At 35.5% G+C, this 6321-nt stretch overlaps 1 long non-coding RNA gene across 1 annotated transcript; it reads left to right on the forward strand.

Annotated features, from left to right (window-relative positions):
* The first annotated feature begins 5123 nt into the window (after nucleotides 1–5123).
* On the forward strand, nucleotides 5124–5934 carry LOC145794748 (uncharacterized). The gene is made up of 2 exons (XR_014334688.1): nucleotides 5124–5389; nucleotides 5531–5934. It is a non-coding gene; the product is annotated as an uncharacterized LOC145794748 (long non-coding RNA).
* The last annotated feature ends 387 nt before the right edge of the window (nucleotides 5935–6321 follow it).

A 6321-nucleotide genomic window follows, 5' to 3' on the forward strand; every position in this document is an offset into this window, starting at 1 on the left:
GAAGGTGCCTGGGTTTGGCAGGATTTTGCAACTTCCGATCAACATTTTGAGTGAGTGTGAGAGAGAGAGAGAGAGAGAGAGAGAGAGAGGTGGTTGTATTATGGTATGAAAGTCTGAGATTGAAGTGGATATACATGGAGGTGCATTGGGAGTCTGAGATTGAGATGGATAAGAAGAGAGAGATACTTGGGTACATGGAGGTGCATGGTTTATGGTGGATTTGTAGATTCAAATGTTTAAGGTTTTTTTTTTTTTTTTTTTTTTTACCTCTATTTATATTAATGTATATATATATATATATATTTCTCAGTACAAGAAAAAATAAATATTCAATTCTCAGCTGAAATTGGTATTATAATTCAACAAATCAAAATTGGTATTATAATCTTCAGCAAATATCTTAAGTTGAGTTGATCCAATTTCCAAATCTTCAGCAAATATCTCCAACTTCACTTCTCAGCTGAAATTGGTATTATAATTCAACAAATCAAAATTTACATTGTTTATAGATTTTTTTTTTTTTAAACAATTTGGAGCAAACAAAAAGAAGAAATTGATATCATTAAAATTAGTGCAAACAAAAAGTTTCATTTGATTTCTAAGTTTTCAGTCATCAAATATCGTATTAAAATTTGATTTTTTCCATTATAATGCAACAGCCTTTAGACTATACAATATGCAGTCATCTTGTTCTTCTTCCGATAACACACTCACATGTTAAGATCAAGTATCAACATGAGATTTATATTAACTTGTAAGTGTGTTAATAAGATTGGTAATAAATGTATTAATATCCGTAACATTTTTCATAACAAATTTCTCAAACTAGTACATCTAATAAGTACATGACTTTCCTCGTAGACTCCTCCGATTGCTTTGCCTTCTCTTATAGCGACCCCGGTATTTTCTCATTTGACTCTTGTGTCCGGACATAGGTTCCGTAGATTCTGTCATTGTATAATGGTTGTTGTTGTCCCTTATTTTCTCATTTGGAATTATAGGATGTGTTGGGCAGGTTTGTTTCAGGTTGGTTGGGTTTAGAAATCAAGTGTTGCTGTCCAGAATTTTGGATATTCGCTCGAGCGAGGAGTTTTTCGCTCCTGCGAGCTGTTGTTTTTGGTTCTTCGCTCGAGCCGGGGTTTGGTAGCTCGAGCGAGAGTTTGCGTCTGGTTTGGACCTGTGGCTTTGCATTCTTGGCTCGAGCGAGCTTTCCTTCGCTCGAGCGAGTAAGTTCGTTCTTCGCTCGAGCAATAGTTCCTTCGCTTGAGCGTGTGTCTGGTTACAGACCTGAGGGTTTGAGTTCTTCGCTCGATCGAGTTTTCTTTCGCTCGAGCGAGCTTTTGGGTTGTTGGCTCGAGCAAGGCTTCTTTGGCTCGAGCGTAGATTCTCTGTGTCTTGTCGCTCGAGCGACCAAGTCTTCGCTCGAGCGAGCCTGTCCAGTTTATATACGCAGCAGCGGGTTTTGATCAGTCTTTTTCATATTCTTTTGGTTCCAAACCCTAGGTCCGACCTCTCTCTCTCCCTACTCACCTTCTCTCTTAGATTTGATCCACTTAGGGTGTGTTTCTACCCTAGATCCTTCATTAAAAAGATAGAGTGAGTTGAGGGCTTTCATTTAATCTGAACATTTGGCAATTTGGAGCACTTTGGTATTTGGGTATTCATCTCTGTCTTCTCCATTTGGGTTGTTTTCTTTGAGGTAGGGATTTCCTACTCCATTTTATAGGTTTTGTTCTAAGTTTTGGTATATTGATATGTTGGGGTTACTTTGATAATTTTGGGAAAAACCCTAGTTGAATTAATAAATTAATTTGTATATTTAATTCATGGAAATGGGGAATTCATTGATTAAATGGCGTAGTTGGTTAATTTAAATCACTCGTCTATTGAATTGTTGGTATATTTATTTCCAAGTCTAGAAATAACTGTTTTGGGCTATCGGTGGAGGATAGTCGTGCTTGTTGTAGACTCTGCATGTGGATTAGGGATAACTGAAACTAATCATTGATTAAGTCATCAATCTTGACTGTTGAATTAATACAGACATTATGTGTCTTGATTGTGTGTTGTGTATGTTATGTGTTTGCATACATTGTTTTGTGTGGGAGGAGATAGGGGATGTACTCCACGGTTTAGGGGAAGATAGGGGATGGACCTCTAAACCGGATTTTGTTTTGGGAGGAGATAGGGGATGGACTCCATTAGCATCACTTTTATGTGTGCTTATCTATATTGAAGTGTTTTTATTGATACAGCACTAAAATGTGTATCAAACTGGAAGTATGAAGTGTTTTGAATTGAGCCTGAGTCTCATTTGTTTGTTGATATTGGAAGAATGTGAATTTGATATATATATGGTTCACTGTTGTAAGTTTGGCCAGGTTCTGAGCCATATTGATAATGTTGAAAAGTAAAACGTATCTTAGACATTAATATCATGAAACTGTATAGAGATATAACTGATTATCTTGGTTAACCAATTATTGAATGCTATTGCTTTATTCAATGCTTATATTTGGTTTAGTATATTTCTACTGGGCTGTGGCTCACCCTTTATGGGAACATCATTTTCAGGTTCAGGTGATAAGCTACCTCCAAGGACTTAGCTTGGGAGGCTTTGGGCTTCTGGATTTTTAAGAAGATTATCTTTAGTTAATTGTTTTTTTTTTTATTAGTACATGTAAACATTCAAGCCTAGGGCTTTTCTTGTATTGAGTTAGAACTCATATTTTTGTATCCAAGTGTTGGCTTGGAGGGATGTAAGCCTGTTGGGCAATTTATTCGATGTTACATGTAATGCTTTTACTTGGTAATACTCTGATGAATGAGTTAATAAAGTGTTTTCATTAAATAATGCATGTCAATGATATATATAATGGGTTTATTTTGAGGGCGTTACATCTCTTCCCTCACTTTACTCGAAAGCACTGCGGAGGACGAGGGAGAGAGTTTCTTGGCCTGAGAGTATGATCTGAGATTGTTCTTGGCGTGCTGGTGTATCGATCTCATGGTGTAGTTCCATGTACAGAACCCCTGATCTTTGAGTGCCTCCACAGCTCCAACACTCACTGCTACAATCCAAGCTCTGCTTGCCGAACTCATCTTTTTCTTCTTCTTCTTTCTTTAAATTTGCTAATCTTTTAGTGACAGATATGAGAGGTTTATGAGTAATTTTGGATTTGATGATGGACTTGCAATCTGGGTTGGTGTATATATAAAGACGGAAACATAATTGTAAATCTCTAGATGTGAAATGAAAGAATAGGCGGTGGTAGCTGTTTTACAGAAGGTTTGGTGGCTGGTTAAGCAAATGGTTTTGAATAAGTGGGAAAGACTGATTGTGGGAGCATTGGATTAAAATGACTGTTTTACCCCTTCTATTTTTACAAGTGGAATTGGATTTTTTTTTTTTTTTTTTTTTTTACTTCCATAAATATTTTGTGAGGGGTGGTTTCAATTGGGAGAGAATTAATCATTTTAAATTAGAGGTCATTCTTCAATCATTTGAAAAAAAATGAATGTATTAATTTGCCTACTAGTTTTTAGAGATGGAGTTTTCTCCCGTCCATAATCGGGTTGAAGAGGTGTTATTCGGTTCAATGAGCTTAATTTTAAATCTCATTTCAATGGCTCGAACTGTTCATATTTTAAGATTCATTTTTTGTCACTATTTATTTTTTTAATAGAAAATTGATCCGAACATATGGTTGTCGTTATTCAATCAACTTAATTTTTTATAAAGATGATGTATTCGACGAATCTTAAAATATAAACTATTCGAATTATCGAAACGGAATTCAAAATTAGGCCCATTGGACCGAACAACTCCTTTCCAATCCCAATTATGAACTGGTGAAAAGCCCAGCACTAATTTGTGTATTTAATATCTATAGGGTGTTGTCAATTTATCTAATTAACACAATGTGAAAATTTTAAAGATATTTTGATGCAATTAGAAATATAAAAACTAAATTAACATGAGAAAATTTATAGGAATTATGATTGTAATTTGTATTTTTTTGAATAAATTACATTTTTTTTTGTCTTAAATTTTTAATAAAATTTTATTTTAATCTTTAAATTTTTAATTGTAACAATTTGATTTTCATACTTAATTGGTGTGTCAATGTAGGCATCTTGTCACTGTCATAAAAAATTTGATGGGAAATGATCATGTGCGGGTTATGTGTGCACAACTTAGGAGTGTTCAAAAGAAAAAAAAAATTGTATAATAAATTATCCCTTTTACCCTTCAGATTCTATTTAAATTTTATTTTACATCTCTTATATTTCAAGTTTTAAATCGCACAGGGATGAGAGATCATATTAAAATATTAGTTGAAGTATAAAAATTTAAATTAAACGATAAATGAGGATAAAAGTGAAATTTAAATAAAAATTCTAAGTGGTTTTTTTCCCCTCAATTGGATAAGGTGATGAGGTGACAAGTGGGCAGTGATTTAGGCAACAAGTGTAAAGGTGATGCTGATGCGTCCACAGTCTTCTTATGTGGATTCCATTTCAGCCCAGAGTTTGGGAGGAAAACCAGTTGTTTATTATTGACGGGGGTGGTCCATTTATTTTCTCCTACTTGTTTTTCATGACAGATCCAATGTATTGCAGTTGCATATCTGGATTCAGGACAATGAGGAATAAACACAAATGAATATTAGAATAATATATATATAATAAAGCAGAACAGATTTTGAAAATATATAAAATGTATCAGAGATACATTTTTTTTGAATGGTTGAGATCAATCCTAAAAATATATTAACGGTGCAGATTTATATGATTCCTACTCAAACCCTCTCTGCTCTCTCTCTCTATCTTTCTCCCACGTCTGCCCAAACACATCTGCTTTCAGTACCACACACATTCTCTTCAACTCCCTCTCTACACGTTCTCTCTCATCCTCCTCATCCCAAAAGCCTCTGATGCCTTACCTCTCCCTCTATACCTAACTAACGGCATTTTTTTCACGCTCTTCTTCTCTGTGGCCAACTACCTCCTCCATCGTTGGCGCAATAAGATCCGGTCCTCCACCCTTCTCCATGTCGTGCCTTTCTCCAAACTCGCCGCCATCGCCTCCCGTTCTCTAAACTCACCGCCATCGCCTCCCTCATCGCTTCCTTCATCTACTTCCTCAGCTTCTTTGGCGTTGGTTTCATCCAATCCTTTATCACCCGTGCTTCTCACGATGCCTGGGACGTCGACGACAACCGCTTCATCCTTGAAAAAGATCGCCGCCTCCTTTCTTGCTCCTCCTTCACTTCAGCCTCCCCCCTCCTCTTGTGCCGAAATTGATACATTGCTGGTTGTGCTTTCGGGGTGGTTCTGGTTCGATTCCCTTACAACCTTTTGGATTTCAATTTATAACTCGCAAGGGGTAAGATTTCAATTTACTTCTTCAATTTCTACACAAACTTTATTCTCTCTTCAATTTCTAAACAGGTATGGTTCGATCATGGCAATGTCTGAGTCTCATTTGTTTCAATTATTTTTATTTTTTATTTTTGTTCAACTTTAGCGATTGCTATGCATATGCATATCTGTTTTACCTAACACAGGGCCTCAATCATTGCGATCCTTAATTAGAAATGAGAAGCAGAGTGGCAATGAGGGTGAAGAAAAGTGTTGATATGTTGGCTTATACTGCCATGGCCATAACATGTTTGATAGTTTGCCTATGAGAGACCTACCACAATGATCTAACACTGTTCTGCCCTGAGTTGCTGCTTCTCGATTGTCAAAATAGCATACACACTTGGTCGAAAAGATATGCACAGTTCAATGAGTTGCATATTTATTTATATATCTTAATCTACATTGTGTGCGAACTCATTTTCTATCTGATTTTCCTGTAATTAATTTGAGTTGTCAGAGGTAATTGTTTCATACTTCCAATTTTCTATTCCCCTGTTCTTTCCTATCTCCTATGATAGTTTAACATGAACATCTTTGTTTTTGAAATTTTGATTTATAATCTTGCTCAACATGGTTTTGGAAACTTAAATTAAGTCATAATGTTGAACCTTTATAATGTGGATTTCTGATTTTGTGTTATGGATCTCTAATTTTTCCACCCACTAATTTGAATTCATGTAGTTGGGTTATTGGAACTGCTTATACAATTATATTTAATAATTATGTAATAATTTTCCTTGATTTACTAGCTTTGAGGATGTGTAAGTATTAATTCTTTGCTTCTATACCATTCCTTTGCTTTCATGGACTCTAGAAAGAGTATATTCTTGAAATCTAGAGTATTGAGTTGGGGTTTCTCTTGGCTGGTTCTGTTTTTGATTAAATAGAATGATC

This window comes from Camellia sinensis, chromosome 7, assembly GCF_055761805.1.
Source record: "Camellia sinensis isolate YWXY chromosome 7, ASM5576180v1, whole genome shotgun sequence".
Lineage (NCBI taxonomy): Eukaryota > Viridiplantae > Streptophyta > Magnoliopsida > Ericales > Theaceae > Camellia > Camellia sinensis.